Genomic DNA, 13,545 nt, shown 5'->3' on the forward strand with positions numbered 1-13,545 from the left:
GCATGCTCTGTACTATAGCCGATCCATAGCGCGCTCTATAGCCAACTAATAGTGCGCTCTGTACCATAGCCGATCTATAGCGCGCTCTATAGCTGATCCATAGTGTGCTCTATAGCCAACTAATAGCATGCTCTGTACTATAGCCGATCCATAGTGCGCTCTATAGCCGGTCCATAGCGCGCTCTATAGCCGATCCATAGCGCGCACTATAGATGACTAATAGCGTGCTATGTACTATAGCCGATCCATTGTACGCTCTATAGCCGATCCATAGAGAGCTCTATAGCCGATTAATAGTGTGCTCTGTACTATAGCCGATCCATAGCGTGCTCTATAGCCAACTAATAGCGTGCTCTGTACTATAGCCAATCCATAACACGCTCTACAGCCAATCCATAGCACGCTCTATAGCCGATCCATAGCGCGCTCTATGGCCGATCCACAACGTGCTCTATAGCCGAACAATAGCGCGCTCTGTACTATAGCCTATCCATAGTGCGCTCTGTAGCTAATAGCGCGCTCTGTACTATAGCCGATCCACAGTGCGCTCTATAGCCGATCCATAGTGCGCTCTATAGCCGATCCATAGAGCGCTCTATAGCTGACTAATAGCGATCGATAGTGTGCCCTATAACCGATCCATAGTGCGCTCTATAGCCGATCCATAGTGTGCTCTATGGCCGATCCACAATGCGCCCTATAGCCGACTAATAGCACGCTCTGTACTATAGCCGATCCATAGTGTGCTCTATAGCTAATAGCACGCTCTGTACTATAGCCGATCCATAGTGCGCTCTATAGCCGACTAATAGCACGCTCTGTACTATAGACAATCCATAGTGCGCTCTATAGCCTATCCATAGAACGCTCTATAGCCGATCCATAGCGCACTATGTAGCTGACTAATAGCGTGCTCTGTACTATAGCCAATACATAGCGTACTATATAGCCGATCCATAGCGCGCTCTATGCTAATAGTGCGCTCTGTACTATCGCCGATCTTTACGCGCTCTATAGCCGACTAATAGCACGCTCTGTACTATAGACAATCCATAGCGCGCTCTATAGCCTATCCATAGTACGCTCTATAGCCGATCCATAGCGCGCTCTATAGCTGACTAATAGCGTGCTCTGTACTATAGCCGATACACAGCGCACTATATAGCAGATCCATAGCGCGCTCTATGGCCGATCCACAACGTGCTCTATAGCCGACTAATAGCGCGCTCTGTACTATAGCCGATCCATAGTGCGCTCTATAGCTAATAGCGCGCTCTGTACTATAGCCAATCCATAGCGCGCTCTATAGCTGACTAATAGCACGCTCTGTACTATAGCCGATCCATAGCGTGCTCTATAGCCGATCCATAGCGCGCTCTATAGCTGATCCATAGCGTGCTCTAAAGGAGACTAATATCGTGCTCTGTACAACAGCCGAACCATAGTGTGTTCTATAGCTGATCCATAGCGCGCTCTATGGCCGATCCATAGCGCGCTCTCTTGCCGACTAATAGCGTGCTCTGTACTATAGCCGATCCATAGTGTGCTCAATAGCCGATCCATAGAGCGCTCTATAGCTGACTAATAGCGATTGATAGCGTGCCCTATAACCGATCCATAGCACGCTCTATAGCCGATCCATAGCGTGCTCTATGGCCGATCCACAACGCGCCCTATAGCCGACTACTAGCGCGCTCTGTACTATAGCCGATCCATAGTGCGCTCTATAGCTAATAGCGCACTCTGTACTATAGCCGATCCATAGCGCGCTCTATAGCCGACTAATAGCGCGCTCTGTACTATAGCGGATCCATAGCGCACTCTATAGCCGATCCATAGCGCGCTCTATAGCTGATCCATAGCGTGCTCTATAGCAGACTAATAGCGCGCTCTGTACTATAGCCAATCCATATCGCACTCTATAGCCGACTAATAGCGCACTCTGTACTATAGCCGATCCATAGCACGCTCTATGGCCGATCCACAACGTGCTCTATAGCCGACTAATAGCGCGCTCTGTACTATAGCCGATCCATAGTGCGCTCTATAGCCAATAGCGCGCTCTGTACTATAGCCGATCCATAGCGCGCTCAATAGCCGATCCATAGAGCGCTCTATAGCCAACTAATAGCGTGCTCTGTACTATAGCCGATCCATAGAGCACTCTATAGCCGACTAATAGCGTGCTCTATACTATAGCCGATCCATAGTGCACTTTATAGCCGTCTAATAGCGTGTTCTGTACTATAGCCGATCCATAGTGTGCTCTATAGCCGATCCATAGAGCGCTCTATAGCTGACTAATAGCGATCGATAGCGTGCCCTATAGCCGATCCATAGCACGCTCTATAGCCGTTCCATAGCACACTCCATGGCCGATCCACAACGCGCTCTATAGCCGACTAATAGCGTGCTCTGTACTATAGCCTATCCGTAGTGCGCTCTATAGCTAATAGCGCGCTCTGTACTATAGCCGATCCATAGCGCGCTCTATAGCCAATCCATAGCGCGCTGTATTGCCGAGTAATAGCGCACTCTGTACTATAGCCGATCCATAGTGCACTCTATAGCCGATCCATAGCGCGCTCTATAGCCGACTAATAGCGCGCTCTGTACTACCACTGATCCATAGCGCCCTCTATAGCCGACTAATAGCACGCTCTGTACTATAGCCAATCTATAGCGCGCTCTATAGCCGATCCATAGCACGCTCTATAGCTGATCCATAGCGCGCTCTATAGCCAACTAATAGCGTGCCCTGTACTATAGCCGATCCATAGCGTGCTCTATAGCCGATCCACAGCACGCTCCATAGCAAACTAATAGCAGGCTCTGTACTATTGCCGATCCATAGCGCGCGCTATAGCCGATCCATAGCGCGCTCTATAGCCAATCCATAGCGTGCTCTCTAGCAGACTAATAGCACGCTCTGGACTATAGCCGATCCATAGTGCGCTCTATAGCCGATACATAGAGCGCTCTATAGCCGACTAATAGCGTGATCTGTACTATAGCCAATCCATAGTGCGCTCCATAGCCGATACATAGAGCGCTCTATAGCTGACTCATAGCGTGCTCTGTACTATAGCCGATCCATAGTGTGCTCTATAGCTGACTAATAGCATTCTCTGTACAATAGCCGATCCATAGCGCGCTCTATAGCCGATCCATAACGCGCTCTATAGCCAATCCATAGCGTGCTCTCTAGCAGACTAATAGCACGCTCTGGACTATAGCCGATCCATAGTGCGCTCTATAGCCGATCCATAGCGAGCTCTATGGCCGATCCATAGCGCGCTCTATAGCTGACTAATAGCGTGCTCTGTACTATAGCCGATCCATAGTGCACTCTATAGCCGATCCATAGAGTGCTCTATAGCCGACTAATAGCGATCGATAGTGTGCCCTATAACCGATCCATAGCGCGCTCTATAGCCGATCCATAGCGTGCTCTATGGCCGATCCACAACGCGCCCTATAGCCGACTACTAGCGCGCTCTATACTATAGCCGATCCATAGTGAGCTCTATAGCTAATAGCGCACTCTGTACTATAGCCGATCCATAGCGCGCTCTATAGCCGACTAATAGTGCACTCTGTACTATAGCCGATCCTTGGTGCGCTCTATGGCCGATCCACAACCCGCTCAATAGCCGACAAATAGCATGCTCTGTACTATAGCCGATCCATAGTGCGCCTTATAGCTAATAGCACGCTCTGTACTATAGCTGATCCATAGCACGCTCTATAGCCGACTAATAGCGCGCTCTGTACTATAGCCTATCCATAGTGCGCTCTATAGCTAATAGCGCGCTCTGTACTATAGCCGATCCATAGTGCGCTCTATAGCCGATCCATCGCAAGCTCTATGGTCGATCCATAGCACGCTCTATAGCTGACTAATAGCGTGCTCTGTACTATAGCCGATCCATAGTGCGCTGTATAGCTAATAGCACTCTCTGTATTATAGCCGATCCATAGCGCGCCCTGTAGCTGACTAATAGTGCACTCGGTACTATAGCTGATCCATAGTGTGCTCTATAGCCGATCCATAGCGCACTCTATAGCCGATCCATAGCGCACTCTATAGCCGATCCATAGAGCCCTCTATAGCCGACTAATAGCGATCGATAGCGTGCCCTATTGTTCCATAGCGCGCTCGATAGCCGATCCACAGCGCGCTCTATGGGCGATCCACAACGCGCTCTATAGGTGACTAATAGCACGCTCTGTACTATAGCCTATCCATAGTGCGCTCCATAGCTAATAGCGTGCTCTGTACTATAGCCGATCCATAGCGTGTTCTATAGACGACTAATAGTGCACTCTGTACTATAGCGGATCCATAGTGCACTTAATGGCCGATCCACAACGCATTCTATAGCCGACAAATAGCACGCTCTGTACTATAGCTGATCCATAGTGCACTGTATAGCTAATAGCACGCTCTGTACTATAGCCGATCCATACCGATCTCTATAGCCGACTAATAGTGCACTCTGTACTATAGCCGATCCATAGTGTGCTCTATAGCCGATCCATAGTGCACTCTATAGCCGATCCATAGCGCACTCTATAGCCGATCCATAGAGCGCTCTATAGCCGACTAATAGCGTGCTTTGTACTATAGCCGATCCATACAGCGCTCTATAGCCGATCCATAGCGCGCTCTATAGCTGTCTAATAGCGTGCTCTGTACTATAGCCGATCCATAGTGCGCTCTATAGCCGATCCATAGAGCGCTCTATAGCTGTCTAATAGCGTGCTCTGTACTATAGCCGATCCATAAAGCGCTCTATAGCCGATCCATAGCATGCTCTATAGCCGACTAATAGCGTGCTCTGTACTATAGCCGATCCATAGTGCGCTCTATAGCCGATCCATAACGTGCTCTATAGCCGACTAATAGCGTGCTTTGTACTATAGCCGATCCATACAGCGCTCTATAGCCGATCCATAGCGCGCTCTATAGCTGTCTAATAGCGTGCTCTGTACTATAGCCGATCCATAGTGTGCTCTATAGCCGATCCATAGCGCGCTCTATAGCTGTCTAATAGCGTGCTCTGTACTATAGCCGATCCATAAAGCGCTCTATAGCCGATCCATAGCATGCTCTATAGCCGACTAATAGCGTGCTCTGTACTATAGCCGATCCATAGTGCGCTCTATAGCCGATCCATAGCGCGCTCTATAGCCGACTAATAGCGTGCTTTGTACTATAGCCGATCCATACAGCGCTCTATAGCCGATCCATAGCGCGCTCTATAGCTGTCTAATAGCGTGCTCTGTACTATAGCCGATCCATAGTGCGCTCTATAGCCGATCCATAGCGCGCTCTATAGCCGACTAATAGCGTGCTTTGTACTATAGTGGATCCATACAGCGCTCTATAGCCAATCCATAGCACGCTCTGTAGCCGATCCATAGCGCGCTCTATAGCCAACTAATAGCGTGCTCTGTACTATAGCCGATCCATAGCGTGTTCTATAGCCGATCCATAGTGCGCTCTATAGCCGACTAATAGCGGGGCCTGTACTATAGCCGATCCATAGCGCGCTCTATGGCTGATCCATAGTGCACTCTATGGCCGATCCACAACGCGCTCTATAGCCGACTAATAGCGTGCTCTGTACTATAGCCTATCCATAGTGTGCTCTATAGCTAATATCACGCTTTGTACTATAGCAGATCCATAGCGCGCTCTACAGCCAATCCATAGCGCGCTCTATTGCCGAGTAATAGCGCACTCTGTACTATAGCCGATCCATAGTGCGCTCTATAGCTGATCCATAGCGCGTTCTATAGCCGACTAATAGCGCGCTCTGTACTATCGCCGATCCATAGCGCATTCTATAGCCGACTAATGGCATGCTCTGTACTCTAGCCAATCCATAGCACGCTCTGTAGCCGATCCATAGCGCGCTCTATAGCTGATCCAAAGCGTGCTCTTTAGCAGACTAATAGCGTGCTCTGTACTGTAGCCGATCCATAGCGCATTCTATAGCCGACTAATAGCGCACTCTGTACTATAGCCTAGCCATAGTGCGCTCTATAGCCGATCCATAGCGCATTATATAGCCGATCCATAGCGCACTCTATGGCCGATCCACAACGTGGTCTATAGCCAACTAATAGCGCGCTCTGTACTATAGCCGATCCATAGTGCGCTCTATAGCTAATAGCGCGCTCTGTACTATACCCGATCCATAGCGCACTCTATAGCCGACTAATAGCGTGCTCTGTACTATAGCCGATCCATACAGTGCTCTATAGCCGATCCATAGCGCGCTCTATAGCCAACTAATAGCATGCTCTGTACTATAGCCGATCAATAGTGCGCTCTATAGCCGATCCATAGCGCCCTCTATAGCCGACTAATAGCGTGCTCTGTACTATAGCCGATCCATGAAGCGCTCTATAGTCGATCCATAGCACGCTCTATAGCCGACTAATAGCGTGCTCTGTACTATAGCCGATCCATAGTGCGCTCTATAGCCGATCCATAGAGCGCTCTATAGCCGACTAATAGCGATCGATAGCGTGCCCTATAGCCGATCCATAACGCGCTCTATAGCCGATCCATAGCGCGCTCTATGGCCGATCCACAACGCGCTCTATAGCCGACTAATAGCGTGCTCTGTTCTATAGCCTATCCATAGTGTGCTCTATAGCTAATATCGCGCTCTGTACTATAGCCAATCCATAGCGCGCTCTATAGCCGATCCATAGAGCGCTCTATAGCCGACTAATAGCGTGCTTTGTACTATAGCCGATCCATACAGCGCTCTATAGCCGATCCATAGCGCGCTCTATAGCTGTCTAATAGCGTGCTCTGTACTATAGCCGATCCATAGTGCGCTCTATAGCCGATCCATAGAGCGCTCTATAGCTGTCTAATAGCGTGCTCTGTACTATAGCCGATCCATAAAGCGCTCTATAGCCGATCCATAGCATGCTCTATAGCTGACTAATAGCGTGCTCTGTACTATAGCCGATCCATAGTGCGCTCTATAGCCGATCCATAGCGCGCTCTATAGCCGACTAATAGCGTGCTTTGTACTATAGCCGATCCATACAGCGCTCTATAGCCGATCCAAAGCGCGCTCTATAGCTGTCTAATAGCGTGCTCTGTACTATAGCCGATCCATAGTGCGCTCTATAGCCGATCCATAGTGCGCTCTATAGCTGTCTAATAGCATGCTCTGTACTATAGCCGATCCATAAAGCGCTCTATAGCCGATCCATAGCATGCTCTATAGCCGACTAATAGCGTGCTCTGTACTATAGCCGATCCATAGTGCGCTCTATAGCCGATCCATAGCGCGCTCTATAGCCGACTAATAGCGTGCTTTGTCCTATAGCCGATCCATACAGCGCTCTATAGCCGATCCATAGCGCGCTCTATAGCTGTCTAATAGCGTGCTCTGTACTATAGCCGATCCATAGTGCGCTCTATAGCCGATCCATAGCGCGCTCTATAGCCGACTAATAGCGTGCTTTGTACTATAGCGGATCCATACAGCGCTCTATAGCCGATCCATAGCGCGCTCTATAGCCGTCTAATAGCGTGCTCTGTACTATAGCCGATCCATAGTGCGCTCTATAGCCGATCCATAGCGTGCTCTATAGCTGTCTAATAGCGTGCTCTGTACTATAGCCGATCCATAAAGCGCTCTATAGCCGATCCATAGCATGCTCTATAGCCGACTAATAGCGTGCTCTGTACTATAGCCGATCCATAGTGCGCTCTATAGCCGATCCATAGCGCGCTCTATAGCCGACTAATAGCGTGCTCTGTACTATAGCCGATCCATAGTTCGCTCTATAGCCGATCCATAGCGCGCTCTATAGCCGACTAATAGCGTGCTCTGTACTATAGCCGATCCATACAGCGCTCTATAGCCGATCCATAGCGCGCTCTATAGCTGTCTAATTGCGTGCTCTGTACTATAGCCGATCCATAGTGCGCTCTATAGCCGATCCATAGCGCGCTCTATAGCTGTCTAATAGCGTGCTCTGTACTATAGCCGATCCATAAAGCGCTCTATAGCCGATCCATAGCATGCTCTATAGCCGACTAATAGCTTGCTCTGTACTATAGCCGATCCATAGTGCGCTCTATAGCCGATCCATAGCGCGCTCTATAGCCGACTAATAGCGTGCTCTGTACTATAGCCGATCCATAGTGCGCTCTATAGCCGATCCATAGTGCGCTCTATAGCCGATCCATAGCGCGCTCTATGGCCGATCCACAACGCGCTCTATAGCCTACTAATAGCGTGCTCTGTACTATAGCCTATCCATAGTGTGCTCTATAGCTAATATCGCGCTCTGTACTATAGCAGATCCATAGCGCGCTCTACAGCCAATCCATAGCACGCTCTATTGCCGAGTAATAGCGCACTCTGTACTATAGCCTATCCATAGTGCGTTCTATAGCCGATCCATAGCGCCTTCTATAGCTGACTAATAGCGCGCTCTGTACTATAGCCGATCCATAGCGCGCTCTATAGCTGATCCATAGCGTGCTCTATAGCAGACTAATAGCGTGCTCTGTACTATAGCCGATCCATAGCGCATTCTATAGCCAACTAATAGTGCGCTCTGTACTATAGCCGATCCATAGTGCGCTCTATAGCTAATAGTGCGCTCTGTACTATACCCGATCCATAGCGCACTCTATAGCCGACTAATAGCGTGCTCTGTACTATAGCCGATCCATACAGCGCTCTCTAGCCGATCCATAGCGCGCTCTATAGCCGACTTATAGCGTGCTCTGTACTATAGCCAATCCATAGTGCGCTCTATGTGCTCTGTACTGGTTTATAGTCATAATGTAGAAAAAAATATGTCGACTTACAAAAATGTAGAAAAAAAAATGTAGAAAACAATAATGTCCAAAACCTATACATATAATGAAAAGAGTCAATTTTTAGAAAAAAAAATGTCGAAAAAAAATGTCAATTAGCACTATCAATAAATAAATAAACAAGAAGAGTATCATTTACTAGGGGGGGTCCCCCTCAACCCCCCTCACCCAACACCCCCGGGCCACCCCCCCACCACCCTCTCACCCCTCATACTCAACACATTTTAGTTATATATATATTTATTTTATTTTTTCGAAAAAATTTAGAAAAGATTCGACATTATTGTTTTCTACATTATTGCATTCTACATTATGACTGACCACCCTCTGTACTATAGCCGATCCATAGTGCGCTCTATAACCGATCCATAGCGCGCTCTATAGCGGATCCATAGCACGTTCTATGGCTGATCCACAACGCGCTCTATAGCCGACTAATAGCGTGCTCTGTACTATAGCCTATCCATAGTGTGCTCTATAGCTAATATCGCGCTCTGTACTATAGCCGATCCATAGCGTGCTCTATAGCCAATCCATAGCGCGCTCTATTGCCGAGTAATAGCGCACTCTGTACTATAGCCGATCCATAGTGCGCTCTTTAGCCGATCCATAGCGGGTTCTATAGCCGACTAATAGCGCGCTCTGTACTATCGCCGATCCATAGCGCGCTCTATAGCCGACTAATAGCACGCTCTGTATTATAGCCAATCCATAGCGCGCTCTATGGCCGATCCATAGCACGCTCTATAGCCGATCCATAGCGTGCTCTATAGCCAACTAATAGCGTGCTCTGTACTATAGCTGATCCATAGCGTGTGCTATAGCCGATCCATTGTGCGCTCTATAGCCGACTAATAGCGGGGTATGTACTATAGCCGATCCATAGCGCGCTCTATAGCCGATCCATAGCGCGCTCTATGGCCGATCCACAACGCGCTCTATAGCCTACTAATAGCGTGCTCTGTACTATAGCCTATCCATAGTGTGCTCTATAGCTAATATCGCGCTCTGTACTATAGCAGATCCATAGCGCGCTCTACAGCCAATCCATAGCGCTCTATATAGCCAATCCATAGCGCTCTCTATAGCCGACTAATAGTGCGCTCTGTACTATCGCCGATCCATAGCGCACTCTATAGCCGACTAATAGCACGCTCTGTACTATAGCCAATCCATAGCACGCTCTATAGCCGATCCATAGCGCGCTCTATAGCTGATCCATAACGTGCTCTATAGCAGACTAATAGCGTGCTCTGTACTATAGCCGATCCATAGCGCATTCTATAGTCGACTAATAGCGCACTCTGTACTATAGCCTAGCCATAGTGCCCTCTATAGCCAATCCATAGCGCACTATATAGCCGATCCATAGCGCACTATATGGCCGATCCACAACGTGCTCTATAGCCAACTAATAGCGTGCTCTGTACTATAGCTGATCCATAGTGCGCTCTATAGCTAATAGCGCGCTCTGTACTATACCCGATCCATAGCGCACTCTATAGCCGACTAATAGCGTGCTCTGTACTATAGCCGATCCATACAGCGCTCTATAGCCGATCCATAGCGCGCTCTATAGCCGACTAATAGCGTGCTCTGTACTATAGCCGATCCATGAAGCGCTCTATAGCCGATCCATAGTGCGCTCTATAACCGACTAATAGCGGGGTCTGTACTATAGCCGATCCATAGCGCGCACTATAGCCGATCCATAGCGCGCTCTATAGCCAATCCATAGCGTGCTCTATAGCAGACTAATAGAGTGCTCTGTACTATAGCCGATCCATAGTGCGCTCTATAGCCGATACATAGAGCGCTCTATAGCCGACTAATAGCATGCTCTGTACTATAGCCAATCCATAGTGCACTCTATAGCCGATACATAGAGCGCTCTATAGCCGACTAATAGCGTGCTCTTTACTATAGCCGATCCATAGCGCGCTCTATAGCCAATCCATAGGTGCTCTCTAGCAGACTAATAGCACGCTCTGTACTATAGCCGATCCATAGTGCGCTCTATAGTCGATCCATAGCGCGTTCTATAGCCGACTAATAGCGTGCTCTGTACAATAGCCAATCCTAGCGCGCTCTATAGCCGATCCATAGTGCGCTCTATAGCTAATAGCGCGCTCTGTACTATAGCCGATCCATAGCATGCTCTATAGCCGACTAATAGCGCACTCTGTACTATAGCCGATCTATAGTGCGCTCTATAGCCGATCCATAGAGCACTCTATAGCCGACTAATAGTGTGATCTGTACTATAGCCGATCCGCTCTATAGCTAATAGCGCACTCTGTACTATAGCCGATTTATAGTGCGCTCTATAGCCGATCCATAGCCCACACTATAGCCGATCCATAACGCACTCTATGGCTGATCCACAACGTGCTCTATAGCCGACTAATAGCATACTCTGTACTATAGCCGATCTATAGTTGGCTCTATAGCCGATCCATAGCACACTATATAACCGATCCATAGCGCGCTCTATGGCCGATCCATAGCGCGCCCTATAGCCGATCCATATTGCGCTCTATAGCTAATAGCGCGCTCTGTAGCTGAATGATAATGTGCTCTGGAGCCGACCGATAACATTATTTTCTGCTAATCGATAAAGCTCTCTACAGCCATTCTAGAAACACACTGCACAACTGATCCCTGTAGAGCACTGGATTTAGGGTCGATCTACCGATTTCAGTAAGAAAGAGTGAAACGCGCCTCGAAAGAAGAGCCCCCTCCCCCCCGGTTATCTGGTGGGGGATGCGGGCAGCTTCAGTTCTTAGAGACATGGTGGCGGCTGCATCACCGTGCTATAAAGCCCATCGTTTCTGGTCCCAGGCTGCTGGCTCTACATTGCCCCCCTTCCCCAGACCACGTGTATGAGGTGTCGGCAGGGCTCCCCCGAGGTCCCCCCCCCCTTTGACCTCTTTTGTTAGCAACCATGAGGCATTCCCCAATTGTCAAGATGCGTTTTACAAGTTACCTGCCCCCAATATTGATCCCGGGAGGACTGATAGTGCGGAGGCGGCGCAGGGCAAGGAGGAGATTGGGTAACTGAGTTATACTGAAAATAAACAGGCCACACAAAGCACAATGCAGCGCAGGCATCAAGGCGCTGATACGGAGGCCTGGAGTGTCAGGTGGAGGCATAACGCATGGCTTTTATTCTGCACCCAGGTTAACAGCTGAGATAGGCTCCCCCCACAGCTGACACTCAGGCGTGGGCATAGTCTTTCTAGCACAGAACCACCCTAACTAGGGGGCCAGGAAGTGGAAAAGTTATGGGGTGCACGGCCCCCCTATTTCTAGTGTTGGCATGCTCCACTGCTCCGTGGAAGCCCCCAGGATCCGTCAGGGCAGTGGGGTATCTTATAAGGCCCTGAGGGGAACCTCAAACATTTTCTGATTAATTTATCGAAACTTCCAAAAGGTCGCGGGACCTCGAGCTACATGGAAATTCGGGTGAACGTGGAACGTAAACACATGTCAACTGTTCAAAAGTAAAGCCTGGGTTCAGAGCCCGGCGCGCCCACTGGACAGTGCATGTGATCCTGGCCTCTGGCCTTTTTACTTTGATTTTATGCTTCGTGATGTGATGACAGATTGGGCTCTTTTCGATGTTATTTGTATAGTGGTGCTTAGATTAGAGGAGGGACACGATTTGATGGAATATGTCCCCCTCTTCTCCCTCGCTGATTTCTAATCTTGCTTTTTTTTGCACCTGTGTGAAGTTTGATTTCTGGGACCCAAAGGGGCTGCTGTATTCGCTTCTCGAGGTGCGCTGTGACCTGGGACACTCTTGAGCTGGCATGTGGTATTTGCAGCTAAGTACGGGGGTGCCCTCAGGGCTGGCCCTAGTGTTGACGGGGCCCTGTGCGACAATAGATGTGTGGGCCCCCTAATGTGCATAAATCGTGACATCAGCGATATCACAGAATGAATCTCGAGTATGCAAAGGTGTCATTGGAAGTTAACGTATGTTGACATGTGTAAGGCAGTAGACAAATACACTGTGACGCCTAGTATATGAATTGTTAATATTAATATTTACCTGCCTGGCAATATCAGGAGTGAAGTAGCAGACAGCTGACCTTATGCAGACTTCTAATGTTGGCAGATAAGGAAAAGTGTGATAATAGGATGAGCCCAGGAGCACACACTTTGGTTAAGTGGAGGAGCTGGGATTTGAGACCAGTCTGTAATTCAGGAACTTGACTACATCACTTCCCAGATGCACTTGGTATGAATACTGTTTGCAAAAGTTATTTTTGAAACTTTGGTTTGAAAACATTATCTGTGGAAGTCATTGCTAAAATATGGCGATTGTGTTTTGCACTTTAAAACGTTAAAATAAATAAATAAAAGGTAAATATTTTCCAATTTAGCAATATGCTTTTATTTCAGAAGCTACACATAAGGATTATTTTGACTATAATAATAGCAAATAATAACTATATTTATCAAGTGCTGCTCAATACAAAATGATAAGGGAGCCTAATTAATGGACCCCCTGAGACTTGATTAGAGGGGGTGAGGAGGCCAAAATTGTATGGAGGTGTAGAATAGTGCATCTGAGATAGAGAGTGCATCTGGCACATGCATTCCTGTGGGGGGTGTACTGAGTGAGGGAAAGTGCATTCTGGCCCATGCATTCCTGTGGAGGGTGTACTGAG

Source organism: Ambystoma mexicanum, chromosome 5p, assembly GCF_040938575.1.
Source record: "Ambystoma mexicanum isolate Mex_15411 chromosome 5p, UKY_AmexF1_1, whole genome shotgun sequence".
NCBI classification, from domain to species: domain Eukaryota; kingdom Metazoa; phylum Chordata; class Amphibia; order Caudata; family Ambystomatidae; genus Ambystoma; species Ambystoma mexicanum.